Below are 20,000 nucleotides of genomic sequence, written 5' to 3' on the forward strand. Positions count from 1 at the left end.
GGGCCCGGGTCCGAGGGCCCGCGGGGTCGACCAGCTGTCCCGGCCGACTCGGGCCCGGGTCCGAGGGCCCGCGGGGTCGACCAGCTGTCCCGGCCGACTCGGGCCCGGGTCCGAGGGCCCGCGGGGTCGACCAGCTGTCCCGGCCGACTCGGGCCCGGGTCCGAGGGCCCGCGGGGTCGACCAGCTGTCCCGGCCGACTCGGGCCCGGGTCCGAGGGCCCGCGGGGTCGACCAGCTCTCCCGGCCGACTCGGGCCCGGGTGCGTGTGGCCCTCGATGGGATCCCTGGGGTTGTCTTGATGCCGGGGCCGCCCGTCCGTCTCTGCCAACTCACTCGCTGGGGTCGTGTCTGCACCGCGTTGACTGCCTCTCTCCGGGGCCTGAGTCTCCCGGACAGGGTGTGTCGTTTTGTGTTCGATGTTTTCTGAGCTTCCCCTCTGGCCTAGTGATTTCTTTCTTCTCTATTGAAATCAAACACTTGGGTGCATAGCATTTTATTTGGCCCGCGCCGCCCCGCCGCCCTTGCCGTGACAACGTTGCTGTCCCTGTATTAGGACGGTGAGGAGGTTCTTGTTGGTCTTCGGATGGCCGCACCCACGGTCTATGGAGCTTCCCAGGCTAGGGGTCGAACTGGAGTTACGGCTGCTGGCCTACGCCCGAGCCGCAGCCGTGCCAGATCTGAGCCTCGTCTCAACCCCCTGCGTGAGGCGAAGGATGGAGCCCGCAACCTCATGGTTCCTGGTCAGATTCGTTTCCTCTGTGCCACGAGGGAAAGTCCTGAATCAACGATGTACGGATTTAGGACGCTATGGAGGGATGCATTGGCCGGCCCCAGGTCATATGGGGTTCCGGAGCCAGGGATCCGATCCAAGTCCCAGCTGTGGCAACGTGATTACTTGAAAGAGGACCCTTTAAAGCCGGGGTGGGGGTGGCGATGACACTGCATGCCATGGAGGTGCTCACCTGTCCTTTTTGTGGACACCTTTTCCGCGGTGGTGACAATGGATGCCCTGGCTGCCGTTCGGAAATGAAAGGTGAAGGCCAAGGTCCACGGTCCGTGGTCGGCGTGGTTCGTCTTCAAGGCCACGGATGAAGAAATGGGCTCCAGGAGGAAAGAGTCCAGGCCTTATGCCTGCCCTGCCTGGAGAATCCATGTCGCCACACAGCGATCCATCCCGATGCGTTCGTTGGTCCTGCGACGCCCCCTGCCGTAGGCTGCTTTTTATAGTCTCCGAAAAGGTCCGCCAGATGGCTCCCGGGGTGGGCCTGGGACGACCAAGTTCGGGGCCGGAAGAGGCCACTTCCAAGTGGGGGAGGAGTTACAAGTGGGCGGCAGACCTGAAGATAACCTGGAGGGGAGGAAAAAGGAGGGGAACCGTGACCGAGCGAGCCGGAGGGGAGGGGAGGGGAGGGACGATGGGATGGCACCATCGGGAGTCCTGCTCAAAGAATTGGAGCCTCCTTGAGACATGCGACCACATCCATCATTCCAGAGGGAATGGAAGCATCTTCCCCATGGTTGTACAATGATACATGTCCTTCAGAGTCCCTGAGAAAAAAAGGAATACAAGGCAAGATTTTGTCCGTGGAGGGAAGGGGGGGGGGGGGGGAGAACAGAGGCTCCAGACTTTGGATCTCTTGGCACAGGGGCCTCCTGCGCCGTATGGAAAGGACTGTTCCTAGGGTGCTCTCAGAATGGGATTTCTGGGTCCCACGAACCTTGTGTGTTGGACAAAGAGGCAGAAAGAGGGGTTCCCGGCTGGAAAGCCCAAACCACAGCTCTTCAGATGGGTAGGGAAGGGCAGACAGACTTCCGGCCCCAAGCAGTGATCTGGACCTCCAGAGGCCTTAGGACGACTTCACTGAGAACACGCAGAATCCGACCCAGCCACAGCGTCCTCTATACCTAGCTCTGTTTCACTTTCTCTGTCTCTCTCCCCTCCTCCTCTTTCTCCCTCTGATTCTGCCTCTCACTGTCTGCCTATCCTCCGTCCCTCCCTGTCTGTCTCTGTCTCTCTCCCTCACAAGCACACCACCGCGGGTCCCCCCCCTCCCCCCCCTTCTTTCTCCCCCCCCCCCCCCCCCCCCCGGCATATGCTATTATCCTTTTCCTTAAGACTGTGATTTACATGCCATGGAGTCTCCCTTCCCCAGGGAAACCTACAGTGCCTTTGTCCTTAAAAGAGGCAGGGGATGGTGGGGCTGAGGGCAGACATTATTTGAACAGGTGTGAGGACATACATAGGTCTACTGCCTCGGACTGAGGCCATTCTGAAGCTTTTCGGGGGCGTGGGAGATCACACTGTTCCCGGTGCGTGCGTGTGTGTGTGTGTGTGTGTGTGCGCGCGCGCGTGCAGGTGTGTGGGGAGGGAACCCGAATGGGGCACCCCCAGACCGACCGCTTCGGCTTTGGCGCTGGCATGTGGAGGATCTGGAATCCAGGGCCCTCTGGAAAGGACGGATGTGAGACGGACACCCTCTTCTTCCCGTCTTGAAAGCAGGAGAAAAACCTTCCTCTAGAAGCCCAAGTTCAAAGCCAGCTGTTTCAAGGAACGTCTGCCTCTGGCAAGGGGGAGGGGGAGGGCGAGGGCGAGGGGGCGGCCTGGAGGCAGCCTGGAGCACCCACGGCATGCATTCAGAAACCTCGTGCATCTCTCTTCCGGTGCTATCTTTGGGGGGACGTGGTACTCTTGGGCAAGTCCTCCGAACGATAGTGGAAACAAACATCTGTCTTCTCTCCCACACCTGGTGAATGCAGACAGACACACTGGAAGAGCACCCACCCTCCCTTTTCCCCCAAAGGACTCTTGTCACTGTACAGACGGGGGGGGGGGGGGGTGGCCCACGGGGGTGTCACACGCAGTCTTGGTGGCTCGTCTATGTTTCCAATCCGCCCAGGCAGTGCAGGCGGCCACCACTGCTGCTGCCACCTCTCACCGATCGTTCATCCTGTCCGTCAGTGCTATGACAGCACTAAGCTCTTCAGGGAGAAAATGCTCCCTGCCTTTCCTCTCGGAGGGCACACTGAGGGCACCCACTCCCATTAACAAAGTTTATTCACCTTGACAGGAAGAAAAGAGCTTGGGGTTTTTCACACCGCTGCAGATGACACTTTCCTACCGACTCTGGAATTCTCTTGCTCATTCTCCGGTGGGCCCGCCCCCCCATTTCAGGAGAGGGTGTTTGGTTCTGGGTTGGGGTGCGTGTGTGCGCGCGCGTGTGTGTGTGTGTGCGTGTGGGTGTGTCTGTGTCTTGCTTTTTCATTTTATTGGAATACAGTTGACTGACAAAGTTGTATGAACTTACAGGGTTGTTTCTGGGTGTTCGTCATGGCAGTGAAAGGAAACACCAGGATTTCCCTAGAAAGCCATCCCGTTCACCTGATCGGTGGCATGGAGGACATTCACATCCTCCTTGAGTTTCGCATTTGAAAGTGAGGGGCGGGTGCGTGCAGCAGGTCCCCCACCCCCACCCCACCCCGCGCCCCGAACGTGCCTCCCGCAGTGGCACTAGGAGTGTGTGCAATGAAAGGGACAGGACACCAGACACCAGAGGACCATTCTGACCCTCCTTTCCTTCTCTCTTCAGAAAGCAGGAAATAAATCTCTTGGGTGAAAGAAAAGTGTGCTCCCTGCCACGAAATTTGGGGGGGGGGGGTGTCGGGTTGGCGATAAGGACTTCACTGCTCCCATGGCTCCTGCAATGTTCACGAATCCTCCAAATCCTCAAGGCAAGATGGTTCACAACCAATACATGAGCGAGCTGTCAGAGACACCAGGGACTGAAACACTCCGTATTAGGGAGGGGTCCTCACTCACTTTCATGCAAAGGCAGCCACAACAGCAGCCTTTTCAAAGATGGCTGCAGGCAAGGGGGTGGGGGAGATGATGGAGAAAGTGGTGGTGGCGGCGGCGGCGGCGGCGGCGGCGGCGTGGCAGACTTGGATCACGTCCATTATGTTCATTCAACAAACAGTCGGGGCGATGGGAGAATGGCCGCTTGGTGGTCTGGGTTTCTCCAGGCTCCCTGGCCCACTCCCTGCCCCACACCCCCAACCCCCCACACCCCCTTGGACATGGGCAGGAAGGTTTCTAGAGAAGGCAGTGCCTGACCTGCTGGCTCTGTCACCCTGGGGGGAGAACATTTCGGAGAGTCGCCAGAGGCTTCAGACTTCCTACCCCTCTCCCTCCCCCACTCTGAACCCTGGTAACTAGACTTCATTCAACCGACACTTAGGATGGGTCATCCAACTGTTCTCTCATGAAGGAAGGAAGGAAGGAAGGAAGGAAAGAAGGAAGGAAGGTCGGTCGGTGGGTAGGTGGGTGTGTTTTCTGCGTGGGGTGAAGCCTTCCCTCCCTCGATGCAAGCCTGATATCCTCACCTGTCACAGAGACTGGACCCCTAAAAAACTACTGTGTCCGGTTTTCTCCCATTTAGGGGGTTCCAGAGTGTGTGTGTGTGTGCGTGTGCGTGTGCGTGTGCGTGTGTGCGTGCGTGCGTGCGTGCGTGTGTGTGTGTGTGTGTGTGTGTGTTGAGGGCCACACCCACGGCATATGGAGGTTCCCAGATGACGGATCGAATCGGAGGCTTTAGCTGCTGACCTCCTACACCACAGAAACAGGAATGCCAGGTCCGAGCCGCGTCTGGGACCAACACCACAGCTCACGGCAACACCGGATCCTTTACCCACTGAGCGAGGTGGACAGGCATCGAACCTGCAACCTCATGGTTCCTGGTCGGACTCATTTCCACTGCGCCATGGCGGGAACTCTGCTTTGTGGTTTTGGCGTTTGGATTCCAGAAGGTGGCGTAGGGGTCCCTGTTCGTCGTCTATTGGATAGAGACTCTTTTGTGTGTGTATATGTTCATCCCATCCTCCTCATGGATCCCTCTCCCCCGCCCTCATGATTTCTTTTCCCCCCTCTGCTTTTTAGGGCTGCCCTCGTGGCATATGGAAGTTCCCAAGCGAGGGGTTGAATCGGAGCTACGGCTGCTGGCCTACGCCACAGGCACAGCCATGTGGGATCCGAGCCGCGTCTGCGACCGACACCACAGCTCACGGCACTGCCTGCCGGATCCTTACCGCCCCCCTGAGCGAGGCCAGGGATCGAACCCACACCCTTCCCTGCAAAGGTTCCTCGTCGGATGCGCTTCCATGGTGCCACGACAGGAACTCCCCCGTGATGGTTTTTTTTCACGCTGGTGTTCCCACCCACAAGGAAGGAATGGCCCAATATTCTGGAATCACCTAGAGGGGAAAAGACGCTGAAAAAGAACGGAGGGATAGATGGATGTAGATGGATCACTGAATCCCCTTGACTGTACACCTGAAACGAACACAACATTGTAAGCAAGCCCACTGTATGCCGAGCTAAAGCAACAACAACAACCAACAACCACAACAACCACAACAAACTTACATCTTAAAAAAAAAAAAAAAAAAAAAAAAAAAGATGTCCCCTGCAGTTCCCATCAGGGCTCAGCGGTAATGAACCCGACTAGGATCCGTGAGGATGTGGGTTCGATCCCTCCCCTGGCCTCGCTTGGTGGGTTAAGGATCCCGCGTTGCTGTGGCTGTGGGGTAGGCCCGCAGCTACAGCTCTGATTCGACCGTGAGTCTGGGAACTTCCATAGGGCTGGGGCGTGGGCATTAAAAAAAGATATACTATATGCATACTATATACATATGTAGGAGTTCCCGTCATGGCTGGACGAATCCGACTAGGAGGCCTGAGGGTGCGGGTTCGATCCCTGGCCTCGCTCGTTGGGTTCAGGATCGGGTGTTGCCGTGAGCTCTGGTGTAGGTCGCAGACAGGGCTCGGATCCCGCGTTGTGCTGGCTCTGGTGTAGGCCGGTGGCTACGGCTCCGATTGGACCCCTAGCCTGGGAACCTCCATGTGCCATGGGTGCAGCCCTAGAAACAGAAAATAACTACGTGTGTGTGTGTGTGTGTGTGTGTGTGTGTGTGTGTGTGTGTGTATACAGATAGATATAGATATATAGATATAGATATATCACCTAAAGGCCCAGGACTAGAGAAAGCATTGGGTCATTAGGATCTAAGAATCTTCTCCCCGCCCCCCAAATCCATCCATCCATCCATCCATCCAACCCACCCTCCCTCCCTCCCTCCCTCCCTCCCTCTCTCCATCTTTCACTTTTCCTGATAAAGACAAAGGGACAAAAATTGTTTGTTTGGTTGTTTCTTTGTTTGTTCGTTTTTTTCTCAAAAGTTGTACATCTACTTTGTAACTTATACCTCTGTCAGAGGGATGGAGAATCCTTGACCTTTTCCTCCCTACCCAAATCCTTCCAGAAATCAGAAACTCAGTGGCTGGAAAACTGGACTGGATCCTGAAGTTTTTCCAGTTGCCTTCCATCTCTGGCTACAACTCTCTTCATCAGCGTTTCCCATTTTCTCCCACCCTTTGGACCTGGCATCCTTGCGGATGAGAACACGTATCGCTTGTCCCGAGGCCCTGAAAACGGAAGCCCGTGGAGTCCCTCGATGAACACATCAGAGAAATGGTCTCTGAGAGTGAAACCATCACCCTGTGTTCATTTCTCTAAGAGCCCCTCGGAAAGTTGGCCCCAACACCTGACGGCATTCTCAGAGGGGCCTTTCAAAAGACTGAAGGGGCGTTCCCGTCATGGCTCCGTGGTGAGCGAATCCGACTAGGAACCGTGAGGTTGTGGGTTCGATCCCTGCCCTCACTCAGTGGGTTAAGGATCCAGCGTTGCCGTGAGCTGTGGTGTCGGTCGCAGACACGGCTCAGATCCCACGTTGCTGTGGCTCTGGCGTAGGCTGGCAGCTATGGCTCCGATTCGACCCCTAGCCTGGGAACCTCCATATGCCATGGGAGCGGCCCAAGAAATGGCAAAAAGACAAAACAAACAAACAAACAAACAAACCGAGAAAACAAAAGACTGAAGGGACTTTCCCCTCTCCCTCTCTCTTCCCTCTGTCTCTCTCTGTCTCACTCACTGTCTCTGTCTGTCTCTCTGTGTCTCTCTCACACGTACACGCACACACACACAGAGTCACCGGCTCCGTTCTTCATATGTAACAGTTTGAAAGTTCCAGGAAAGTTTGGCAGCCCAAACCGGCCTTGGTACTCCAGCTCCAATTAAGTCTCAGAGACAGAGTTTTGGGTGAAGCATAAAGAACAGCTTTATTGCTTTGCCAGGCTAAGGAGGCCACAGCAGGCTAAGGACCTCAAAACTGTGTCCTCCCTTGAGAGGGGATAGCAAGGGGTTCTATAGGTTTAGCTTAATGGTGGGCATGGGGGTGGCGGAGCTGTCTAGAAGCATCAGGGTGCTTGCATTCTCCCTGGATAGGAGATTAGGATAGACCATTTCAAAGTCATCAAGGCTGGAGTCAGGTGGTCCATGGAATGTTTCTAGTGTCTTTGGGGTTATGGCATTTTGACCTTCTCTCCGGAGTGAAGATTGCTCATCCACGGGGTGGGGGGGGGGGCGCAATCCTTAGGGAGTGTTTCAAGGGTAGAGAAAACACCAGGTTCACTACAACTCTGACTCGACAGTAGTCATTAGTCATAAGTTCGTGGGCCAAGGCAAGCCATAACCTAATGGAGACTATTTCAAAGTAGCTTTTAGCTGTAACAATGTCTCTGGCTCCAACACACCAGCACTCCCGGGCTTGAGCTTGGTTTCAGTTTCAGAGGAGGGAACTCTGGCTCCAAGGATTAACCCCTTCGTTCCTTTGGTTTCTGTGGGCCTGGTTCGGGGAGCCCATCCACATCACCGCCTTTTGAGAGGCCATCTGACAACTGTTTCACCAAAGCGACGTCATCTCAAAACAAGGAAACCAGTTCCATAAATGGAGGATCTCTCCCTTCCCCCTCCCTCCCTCTCCTTCTCACTCTCCTCTACCCACAGCTCATGGCAACGTGGGATTCGTAACCCAGTGAGCGAGGCTGAGCATGGAACCTGCCACCTCATGGTTCCTAGTTGCATTTATTTCCACTTCTGCACCACGATGGGACCTCCCCAGCTCAGTTTTTCACACGTGAGGTTTCCCGGGACGTTTCGGAGGAGGCGGACCCCAAACGTGTCTCCATGCCCTGTGTGGGTGATTCCTGTGAGGTAAAATGACTTAAGGACCGGCCCACACCAAAGGGACACTCTGGCCCTCCTTTCTGGCCCCCAGACAGCAGGAGATGAAAATCTCCTCCTCGTGCAAAGGAAGATGGCAAGTGAAGATGTCCATTCCCACACCAAGGCCAACATGCTCCAGAAGTTTTGCGGGGTTTCCCGGGTTGGGAAATGGCGGGGGCTCCTTTGGCCTGACACGAGGCGAGTTTCGTGCACACATCCTCCCCCACCCCCCTCCATGCAGTCTGCGAGGGGCAGCCTGAGGGTAGGGAAATTGGGGAAAGAGGGGAAAAAAAACACTTTCCCTAAAGAGAAGCTCCAGGAAAAGTCACCACCTCTGACTTGACTGGAGAGTTTCTGCATTTGAATGAAGTGATTGAACCCAGGCCCTGAGGCCTGGATCTTCCTGATCTCCCCTCCCCCCCTTCCCGGGCGTGAGTCCAGGCGATTTGGGAAGCGAGAGGCGGCGCAGCAGGGATGGCGGCCGGGGGTGGGGGGTGGGGCGGGCAGCTGGGGCCGGGAGTGGGGGGGTGCGGGACTAATGAACCAGCGCCTGCCTGCCTGCCTGCCTGCCTGCCTGCCTGCCTGCCTGAACGAGCCCCTCCCCTCCCCCCCCACCCCCTCCCCACGCCCACCCGCCTGAGGGCGGGGATGGGGCCTGAGAGCTACGGGAAACTTCTTTGCTAGCTACTTGTCAGGGAGTGATCCCAGCTCAAAGTCCCTTTGCTTATTTCGGAACAAGGTCTGAGTCTCAGCTAGTACAGAGTTTCTGAATGTCTCGGCACATGGACTGGCCTGCACCAAACAAGCAGACAGGAAGAAAAATGAACACACAGAAACCCAGCTGGTCTCCTTCTCCCAGAGTCTCTCTTGGAGAAATTACCTTAAGCTCAGTGACTTTGCCCCGTCTCCCTCTGGTGCAAAGCCATCCCTGGAGGAGCCAGGTCTTACATGAGCAGGGCAGGGCAGGGCAGCACCACCCAGGTGAGCTGGAGAGTGGAGAGTCAAGTTGATAGATACCCCAAATGTGGCTGGCCAGGGGTCTGGGTTAGCATTCCGTGTGAACTCACACACCCAGGCACCTAGCACCGATTTCCCCATGTTCTTCCGACCGTGATTCTCACTCTTCTTCTGTCCCCCCCCCCCCCCCACCTTCGGCTTTTTGCCTTTTCTAGGGCCGCTCCTGCGGCATATGGAAGTTCCCCTGCCAGGGGTCCAATCGGAGCTGTAGCCGCTGGCCTACACCAGAGCCACAGCAACGCGGGATCTGAGCCACATCTGCAACCTGCACCACAGCTCACGGCAATGCTGGATCCTTAACCCACTGAGCAAGGCCAGGGATGGAACCTGCAACCTCATGGTTCCTAGTCAGATTCATTAACCACTGAGCCACAATGGGAACTCTGACTCTCCCTCTTCCCTGCCTGATACCTTAAGAGCCTGATCGTTTGTGGGGAAATGAAATCCCAGCTGGCAAGAGCCACCTTATCTTCCCAGCACACGAGAAAAGAATAGGCGCAGGCTCACATCCATCTTATGTTTCTATGCCTTGCCCTGGCCCCACCGTTTCAGAAAGCTGTGTCCCTCCACCTGTCAAAAGCCAAAGCCCAGGAGTTCCCGTCGTGGAATAGTGGAAAGGAATCCAACCAGGAACCATGAGGTTGCAGGTTCGATCCCAGGCCTTCCACAGTGGGTTTAGGATCTGGTGGCATCACCTTGCGCTGCGGTGTAGGTTGCAGACGCAGCTTGGATATGATGGTGCTTGTGACTGTGGCATACGCCCCAGCAGTTGTAGGTCTGATTCGGCCCCTAGCCCGGGAACCTCCATATGATGCGGGGGGGGGGGGGGGGTAGGGGGTAGGGGGAGGCTGCAGCCAAAGCCCAAGGAAGAAAGACAATCAGAATGTTGCGTGGAACTCCTGGAGACTTAACAGCCACCACCAGTCATGACCATGGCTGTCAACCGACACCAGAGCCAAAGAAATGTCGGATCAAATAGGAACCTGCCACTTACACCAGTACTCACCACAATGCAGGACCACAAAAACAAAGGAACAAGAAACCAAAACTAAATAATTGCCCAGGAGCAGCAGGTGCAGGAAAACCATGCTGACTCTCACCCCCCAGAAGCCAGAGGTAACCTATTTATCACCCCACACGCACACACCTCAGCACCACCAGCACCAGCACCCCACCCCCCCACCCCAGGATCGAATCTGCATCCTCGTGGGTGCTCCTCAGCTTTGTTACCAATGAGCCACAATGGGATCTCCCCAATCCAGGTTTTTATGTTTCTTTTTTTTTTTTTTTTTTTACCCTTGCTTTCTTCGGGTGGCACTCACGGCACACGGAGGTTCCCAGGCTAGGGAATCAGAGCTTGAGCCACTGGCCTACACCACAGACACAGCAACACCAGGTCCGATCTGTGTCTGCAACCTACACCACAGTTCAGGGCAATGCCAGATCTTTCACCCACTGAGCGAGGCCAGGGATCAAACCAGCACTCTCATGGATGCTAGTCAGATTCCTACCTGCTGAGTCACAATGGGAACTCCACTAAATACATAAATTTTTTCAAAGAGAGAGAGAGAGGGAGGGAGAGTGTGTGTGTGTGTGTGTGTGTGAGAGAGAGAGAGAGAGAGAGAGAGAGAGAGAGAGAGAAGGTCTGGTATCACTTGGGGAAAAATAAAATTATGCTTGGAGAAAAATATCTGTCCCTAGAGATCATTCACAATGGCTTGCTCTGCCTGTTCATTTCTCTCTTTCTTCCCTTTTCTTTTTTCCTTCCTTTTCTTTTCCTTTCGCATCTGTCTGTGCCGTGTGTGTGTGTGTGTGTGTGTGTGTGTGTGTGTGTGTAGTCTTCTTTTAGGGCTTCACATGTGCCATTTTGTAGGTTCCCAGGTTAGGGGTCAATGCTAGTCGGGTTCGTTTCCACCGAGCCACAACGGGAATTCCTGCCTTGTGTTTCTTTATCTTTGTTCTGTTACTAGGTGCTAGGGATTCCTTTTTGTTAAGTCCAGTCACTTAAATAAGGGTGTTTGCAGGGTTGCCTAAAGCATCAAAAATGTATTTTCTCATTAAATATTGGAATGTGGGGAGTTCCTGTTGTGGCTCAGTGGTAACAAACCCGACTAGTATCCATGTATGCCGGTTCGAACCCTGGTTTGGGAACTTCCGTATGCCACAGTTATGGCTCTAAAAAATCCTCTCTCTCTCTCTCTCTCTCTCTCTCTCTCTCTCTCTCTCTCTCGATAATATACACATACACACACACATCCATACGTACATACCTATGTACACGTATACATATACATTGGAATTTGGTCTGCCATCGATGAGATGCTCCCTCTTTGTGTGTTGTTCATTTTGTTTTTTGTTTTTTAGGAGTGCACCCTTGGGATATGGAAGTTCCCTGGGCTAGGGGTCGAAGAATCGGAGCTGTAGCTGCTGGCCTGCACCTCAGCCAGAGCTATGCCCTGCCAGATCACCCGATCTGAGCTGAGCGGCCACGTCTGTCACCTACACCTACCTCCCCCTGAATGAAGACGTATTTTCAATACATCTCAAGTGGAGAAAAACTTGCTAAAAATCACTTTATTTGTCATGGAAACCATATCTTCTAGCAGACATGGCACAAAAGCCAGTGTTTATGGTCATCACACCACAGACATCAGAATTCCAAGCTTCTAGGGGTTTCTGGGGGCGGGGGGTGTGTCCCCAGGGCCTGTGGAAGTTCCATGCCCGCCGCCACTGCCACTGACTGCTGCCGCCCCTCTGCCACCACCCAGGGATCCTTCGCCCTGGGTGGGTGGGGGGAGGGAGAGGGTATCTCAGCAGAAACGATCTTATCTTACGGGGTTTATGGGTGGCTAGAAGCATGTGGTTCTGTTCATGTCATGCTCGAGGTTTCGGTTTTTGCCCTCCTACCTACCCAATGGTCGGCAGATGGAATTCTTCTGGTTTTCTCTGGCCATCCCTCTCCTCGAACTCACGGGTCCAGTTTTTCTCCCACATTTGACTTTTCCGGGAGATCCACAAAAGGAAGCGCCAACCCTTGACATCCACCGACAAGAGATCACCACCCTCTGCCCCTCTTTAGCCCCTTCTCATCCTCATGCCTGCCTGCACACATCGGAGACATTTCCAAGTGCCCAGGAGGATCCTTGGACCCTGACACCTCGAAATCTTCCCTGAGCAGCAGTGCTCGGGACTCAGACCTGGGGTTTATCACGGGCTCCAACCACGACCTTTGGTTTTCCTGGGCTGGGAGATCGGTTTCATGAGATGGAACCGGCTGCGGATTCAGCTTCTGGATCTGGAATGTGAAACGTTGTACACGACTTTTTTCAAGGCATGACTGTAGGGGAACGAAACCTTGCCCCCCCCCCCCCAACCCGCCACATCCCAGATGTCACATGAGCACGGGGAGGAATTCTGTGGAGCTGGAAACAACCATGACCCAAAAGAACACAGGAAGGAATTCCTGTCATGGCGCGGCGGAAACGAATCGGACTAGGAATCACGAGGTGGCAGGTTTGATCCCTGACCTCGCTCAGGGGTTTAAGGATCTGGCATTTTTCCGCGAGCTGTGGCATAAGGTCTCAGATGTGGCTCGGATCCCGCCGTTGCTGTGGCTGTGGCTCAGGCTAGCAGATGCAGCTCCGATTCAACACCAAGCGTGCGCGCGCGCGGGGTGGGGGGGGGGTGGGGGGGGAAGGGAAGCAAACCTCCTAAGAACGACGAAAGTGCAGTTAGGAAACAGAAAATGATGATCCCGGAAGTCCACTTGAATGTGGTTGGGAATCATGCATAGGACCACACCGCCACCGTGTGAGAGACCAGTGCAAGACAGCTGAACAATACAAAGCGGGGTGGGGGGGGGGGGTGCTTGGCGGGGGTTGGAGGAGGAGGAGGAGGAGGAGGAGGAGGAGGAGGAGGAGGAGGAGGAGGAGGAGGAGGAGGAGGAGGAGGAGGAGGAGGTGGGGGGAGACGGCGGCACTGGTGGTGGGCAAAGGTGCCTCTGGGCGAGGACTTTGGTGACCATATTCTCATGGCAGGCTTGAGAGCCCAAAAGATGACATGGTGGAGGCTGAAGTTAAATTTGGTCAAAAGGAAAACAACCATGAGAAAAGATGCGTCCACCCACACATAGAAAAGATATCGTGCCAAGAATGGGAGCCCTGTTCCAATGGCTCTTCCTGGGATTGTGGGAAATGAATCGATAGCAAGAAGATGCTTTCACATCCATGTCTTCAATGACTCCTGTACTAAGTGCGTCGTGGTTTTGCCAGTTTGGCAGAGTTGTGGAATGTCATCCGGCAATTGCATCTCCCCTGCCCAACCAGCAAGATGGAGTTGTTCTTTTTTTTTTTTTTTTTTTCCTGCTGCACTGCCTTTCCTGTGCCAGGGATCGAACTTGAGGCTCAGCTGTGACCTAGGCACAGCGGGAACTCCGAGATGGATTTCTTTTTCCTTCTTTTTCTTTCCTTCCTTCCTTTCTTCCTTTCTTTCTTTTCTCTCTCTCTCTTTCTTTTTCTTTTCTTTCTTTCTTTCTCTTTCCTTCCTTTCTTTCTCCTTTCTTTTTCTTTCTTTCTTTCTTTCTTTCTTTCTTTCTTTCTTTCTTTCTTTCTTTCTTTCTCTCTCTCTCTCTCTCTCTCTATCTTTCTCTTTCCTTCCTTTCTTTCTTTCTCTTTCTTTCTCTCTCTCTCTCTCTCTCTCTCTCTTTCTTTCTCTTTTCTTTCTTTCTTTCTTTCTTTCCTTCTCTCTCTCTCTCTCTCTCTCTCTCTTTCTGGTTTTTTTTTGGGGGGGAGCCACACCCGCAGCACATGGAGGTTCCCAGGCTAGGGGTCAGTTCGGAGCCTTACCTGCCGGCCTACACCACAGGCACAGCCACGCGGGATCCGAGCCGCGTCTGTGACAGACACCACAGCTCACGGCAATGCCAGATCCTTAACCCAACAAGTGAGCCAGGGATCAAACCTGCAACCTCATGGTTCCTGGTCGGATTTGTTTCCACTACCCCAGGATGGCAATCCTGAGACTTGCAAAGTTTATTGTTTGTTTCGGGTTTTCTCCACCCCCTCTCCCTCCTGTTTCAGCTTTATGTTTTACTTTTTGGCCACACACACGGGCAGCAAGTGGAAGTTTTTCCTGAGCCAGAGATGGAACCTGCACCACACAGGGGCAACCAGAGCCACCGCGGTGAGAAAGCAGGAGCCTTGACCCTGTTGGTCGTGGGCTTCCTTCTTCTTCTTCATCTGTTGTTGTTTTTTGGGTTTTTTTTGGGGGGGGGGTTGTTTTCCTTTTTTTGTTTTGTTTTGTTTTGTTTTGGATGAGATTTCAGTTCACCCCCCCACACATACACACACACTCATAGTGTTGCGTTGTACTTTCCCTCCGTTGTGGTTGGTCAGTCATGCTGAAATCCATGTTTCTATGACCTGACCACCAGAGCATTTGCCCCAGGCAGCCATTTGTTCTCTTTGGACTTTGTCTCAGTCTATGCAGAGAGAGATTTTCATTTCCACTTTCCTAGGATCGACTGTATCCTTCTCTCCCTTCCTAAGCTTCTGGGCTTTGCTTGTCTGCTTTTGACAGACCGTCTCCGTCGGTAAGGGTGGCAGGTATACCGACTCCTGCGTTGTCGTTCTCCGAGAGCTTGCCGGGTTTCGTTTTTGCCAGTCCCCGCCTACCCTCCCGCCCTCCCTCTCTCCCTCCCTCCTCCAGCTCCGTGCAGGGAGGTGGGGTGGGGGTGGGGGAGAGAAGAGAAGGTGGAGGGGAACCTGAGATCTCTCTCGCTAGTGCCACCCTCACCGCGCCGGCTTCTCTCTGGAATTCCCAAGCCCAGGAAGGGACATGCTTGGGGGAGCGAGCGCGGCTCCTTCTAGGCAACAGCGAGAACCTCTTCCCAGCTCCTTCCCCGCCGCCGCCGCCGCCGCCGCCGCCGCCCCCCTCTTTCCATCTGCTGCCATCACGCCACGCAGTGCCTTGCCAGGAGGCAGCTCCGTAGTGGAAGCCTCGCGGTCGTGCAGGACGCCTGGCGCCTCGGCCCCGGGAAGAGCTCGGGCATTTGGGTGGCCGGCGCTGTGTCGTTGTGTCGCCGCCGGCCGGCCGGCCTTCCGGATCTGTCCTGGTGACGTTGGTGGCGGTTGTCGCGTGCCATCTAGTGTCCGCTTTTATATCGTCCCTTCCCTCTGCAGCTTTGGGGACCTTCGCGAGGGATGTGACTCAGCCATCCGGCCTGAGTCAGAGTTCCGGGAGGCTGGCGACACTGGCGGCGACAGCTCCGGTGGCTCAGAGGCCTGGGAGTGTCCCTCTCTCACCGGAGATTGGGCGTGCAGGCCTGTGAGGGAGTGACTGTCACCGCGCTCCCCAGGCAGGTTCTGGGGCCGCCTGGCCGGGTCGACCAGCATCCGCTCTTGCCGCTCCGGCCCCGGGGACCGACCAGGCCTGGGCCGGGCCGCCTCCCTAGCGAGGGGAGAGGGTGTGCGGCGCCCGGGACTGCCTGTGCTCGGGTGGCCTGGCCTTGTCCCGGGTCGCCCTTTGGAGCGTGAATGACTCCCGCCCGCCGTCCCTCCAGCCTCTCATCCCCGAAGTGAGGAGCGGCCCGGGCTGTGCGCTGTGAGGGCGTTGGAGGGCGCGACAGGCTCGGTGGCCGGCACGCTTGTTTCCCGGTCGTCATGCCGGCATGGGTCCCTCCCCCCCTGCCCCCCGACTGATGGCTACCGCCGGCCCGTGCGGAGTCGTACTGACGAGGTCTAGACCGGCACAAGCCGTGAGGGGTGGAGCGGAAAGGGTGGCTCGGGCCCCGGCGCCTTCCTTCGCGGGGTCCGTTCGTCGGAGGCGCCTCCGTGGAAACATTTTTTTTCCAAGTCCTGATGGATCCGGAGATGGTGGATGGTACCCCGCCGGCCCCCTGCTCCCGGGTGTGGCCGGGAAGGGTGCACCTGGGCCTGAGGCGTGCCCATGTAGGGTCCCGGTCGTTGGACAAGACTTCGTTTCCCACGCTCTCATTCCCCCCCCCCCCGCCCCCCCGCCCTCGGAGTGTTTCCCTGTCGGTCGGTCGATCTGTCGGGAGGTGGGGACCGGCCTGAGCTGGATGGTGTGTCCTGGATTTTGGGGGAGCCAAGTCCCCGTCTGGAGCTCCGGACAGACCGATACCTGCCCGCGTGGGCAAGCCGGGAAGGGCTTCCCCGGCTGGCCGGCCGGCTCCACCTCCTTCCTGTCCCTGTCCCTTCCTTGCGGTCACGCTCCCCGGGTCGACCAGATGGCCCTGAGAGCGCTGGGTCTGGCGACTCTAGGGCAGGGCTGGGGGACAAGTGTCCGGATGGGGGTTCCGGGGATACCCCCACGTCCTGTGGGTGGGCCCCGCTGCTGGGCATGGACATTTTTCGCGGCCGAAATAGGCCTTTTCTGTCACCAGGTAGATGCTGACACGATCCTCTTCAGCGCCTGTCGCTGGAGACCTTGGGCCTCTGGATGCACGTGGGGGGCTTTGGGCTTTCGGCTGCTGTCCAAGGCCTGACCCTGCCCTTTGCACCCCGCGTGGGGGCCGCTCGCCTGGGCCTGTGCGCCGGCTCTCGCTTGTGCATCCAGCTGGCCCATGCTGCGGTGTCCCCTCCGGTCTTTGGCTGACCCGAGGGCGGCAGGGCGCGTGGCCCTGTGGGGTCTTCTACCCTGTGTGCCTCCCTGCTGCGGGCACCCGGCGGCTCGGCTGGAACAACCCCACCCTGTTGGCTCCGTGCCACGTGTCAGGCATTCTCCCTCCCGGGGTTGTCAGCCGCTGTCTCTCCCCTGAGAGAGGAAGGGGAGGAGGAGGAGGAGGAGGAGGAGGGGGGGCCGGTGAAGCTGAAGCAGGCCCCCGTGGTGATTGTCTTTGCTGGCCCTCCCTCCCTCCCTCCCTCCCTCCCCTCTTCTGGGCTCTTCCCTGGCTCTGCCAGGACTGATCGATGTGGTGATGTGGCGCTCTCCTGGGCTTGGGCTTAAGCCGCGCCAGGTGAGGGACGGCCGCTCATGGTGAGTTGGGCCGCGCCTCTCATTCTGTCGCGGGCCCCTCGCTGCTCCTCCCCCACCTGCGGGTGGTGTGGGGGAAGGCAGGGGTGCGGCCTCCAGCCTGACCTCTGGTCTCCCGCCCTGCTGCCTTCGGGTGTCAGTCGGGGGGGGGGGCCTGGGTCCTTTGGGACGCAGCAGGCATTCTCGCTTTGCCTCCTTGGCGTGTGCCTTGCGAGCGGTCCCTCCCCAAAGTGGGGGGAGGCCTCCCTCGCTGCCATGCTTCGCATCCCTGCGGGTGCGTGAGCGTGCCTCCCCTGGTCCTCTGTGGTGCCCCTGGAGTACTCCGGGTTGCCTGTCAGATGCCCGAGGCCGAGCGGTGGTGTCGTTTTCCTCTCCCAGCGGTGAGTCCCCTCGGGTCCCCACTGTGGTGGTGGCGTGCCCCACGAGCAGCTTCCTAAAGCTCAGGGGAGGGGGTCGAGACGGTAAGGCAGGGGAAGCTTGTGTCCCCTCCCCGGGAGGGGCTCAGGTGGACCCCTTGTCATGGGTCTCCCTCACTGTGTGCCAGTGAGGGCAGCCCTTGGCCCTTGAGTGGCACGCCCCATGCTTCTCCCTTGACCGGGAAGGCTGCATGTGGTCGTGAGAGCGACCGCGGTGGGCCGGGAGATGTGAAGGGGGGGTCCCCGTCTGGCTTTCCGGACGTGGCATCCCTCCACCCACGTGGAAAAGTCTGAAAGGCAAGCCTGGTGGCAGCACAGACTCTTGCCCTCCCGGCTCTGACCGTGGACGCTCACATGGGCTGTGTGCTTTACCCATACCGCAGACCCCCCCCCCTTCTGACTTCCCACTTTTTGGGAGTGTTCCCACTCCCGTGGGTCCCCGAAGGGGCGAGCGATGGTGTGTGGGGCACGACGCGCCCTCGGTGAGAAAGCCTTCTCTAGCGATCTGAGAGGGGGGCCTTGGGGTACCTGGACCCCCCAGCCGCCGCCCCTCCTGAAGTCTGCAGGGCAGTAGCTGCCGGCGCTACTTGCCACAGCGTGTGGGCAAGAGCCGCCCTCGCGCGAGGGGTGCGCTGGCCCCCGCGGTGGGGGCCAAGCGCTGCTCTTTTGCCTAATGCGGCCTGTGCCTCCCCCCTCCGAGTTGGGGGAGGGTCACGCCGGGCCGGGCCGGGTTTTGGCGTCCAGCGCCGGGCTGTGTGCTGCGTGGGCGCGTGGTGCCCCTCCCCTTGGAAGGGGAAGTGGAGGAGGGGGATGCGCCCCGTCCCCCGGCGGCCTCTGCCCCTGCCTCCCCCGCTGCGAGCCGCCCGTCGGTTCTTCCCGCACTCGCCTGGGGTCGCAGCTGGTGGTGTGGAGGTGGTGAGCGAGCATGGTTCGGGCCGCCTCGCTCAGGAGCGTTTCCCCCAGGCGTCAGGCCCTGGAGGGTGGACTAGGTGAAGGACGGATGAGATGAGGGTGGAAAGATGGACGGATGGGTGAGATGAGGCGGACGAACCCCCCCCACGTGGCAGGGGGGGGGAAGCCTTTGCACATGGGGCCCTGGTTGGTGGGGCCGGGTCGTGGAGTGCTCTGGGGCGACTGAGGCCGCCTGGTGTCCCAGGTGTCATGGGACTGCCCTCGTGTGTGTGGTGGTGTGACCCCGTGCTGGTTTGCCTGGCGTGCCTGGGTCCTTTCTCCTCTCCCTGGGCAGGCACCCGCGTCCCTGCCCCACAGCCCTTGCCCCGTGTGCATTGCCGCCCTTCCCCGGTGCTGCCGGCCCTCCCCCTGCCCCGAACAGGTGACCGCCCTGCCTTGCCTGTGCCATGTCTCTCTCCCTCCCGCCCCCGCGTCAACCGGGGACCTGAAATGGCCTCACCTCGTGTGGGTGTCACCCCCTGGCCGCCGTGGCCGGGCGGGTGTCCCTGGGTGATGTGCTTCTCGGGTGTCCCCCTGTGCGCGGGGGGGTGGGGGAAGAGGGTTGGGCACGGCGGGTGCGTGTGGGGTGTGGGGGGTGGTCGTCGGTAGGTGCCTTGGGAGACTTGTTTCCACGGGGCCGGCTGTGGCTCATCGGTGTCGTCGGTGGCGGTCGTGGGGCCCCCGCGAGGGGGGGCCCCCCAGGGGCTGAGGGGGAGGCCAGTCGGCGTCCTGGGTGTTGCGGCGGGACCGCCGTTGTGCTGGAGGCCTCTGGCGGTGAGACCCCGTGTGGTGCCCTGGCAGCCGACTCGCATCCGGTTTTTGGGGATGGTCCCCGTGCCCCCCCCACCTCGTTGGAGGCCTGCGGCCGCCCCCTCCGCCACCGTCCCTTTGTGGCATCTCTCTCGATGCCGGCCGCTCCCACGTTCGCCCTCCTCGCTCCCGCTCGTCTGTCTGACCTCCCGTCTGTCTGGTCCCCATCTGCCGACCCCCGGACCGGCGTCCTGGTGCGTCTCGCTTTCCTGGGCCCGCTGCGGCCCCGCTCCGTGCCCGCCGCCGCTTCCTTGCCCCCGCCTGTCCGCCGGCGTCGTTGCGTGTGGTCGAGGGGTGGCCTTCTGCCACCCCCCCACCCCCCCGCCGCGTGCCCCTCCCTCCCGGCTCTGCTGAGCTCACCTGAGCGCGAGTCGGGACCCGGCTAGCCGCTGCGGGCCGGCCGTCATAGCCGTGCCGCTCCTGGGTGGGTGGGTGGGTGGGGGGGAGGGGCCTTGGGCCTTGGGCCTTGGCCCTCGTTGCCACCCCTCTCCTGTCCGCTCGAGCGAGGGCGCGCGCGTGTCGGCCGGTCCCGACGTGACTGCTCGGTGCCCCGGGCCGTCGAGGGGGAGGTCCGTGTCTGGGGTGTGGTGGTGGTGGGGGAGCTTGGGGCTTCCCCCCTCGTCCCTCCGCGACGCCGCGGTGCGGCCCCGCGCCGCTTGTGCCCTCGGTCGAGTTGTCGGGCGGCCCGTCGTCGGTCC

Source organism: Sus scrofa, chromosome 8 (assembly GCF_054392235.1).
Source record: "Sus scrofa isolate SSC_HxYL_T2T_F1_AM1 chromosome 8, Sscrofa_HxYL_maternal_Yorkshire_Landrace_v2.0, whole genome shotgun sequence".
NCBI classification, from domain to species: Eukaryota; Metazoa; Chordata; class Mammalia; order Artiodactyla; family Suidae; genus Sus; species Sus scrofa.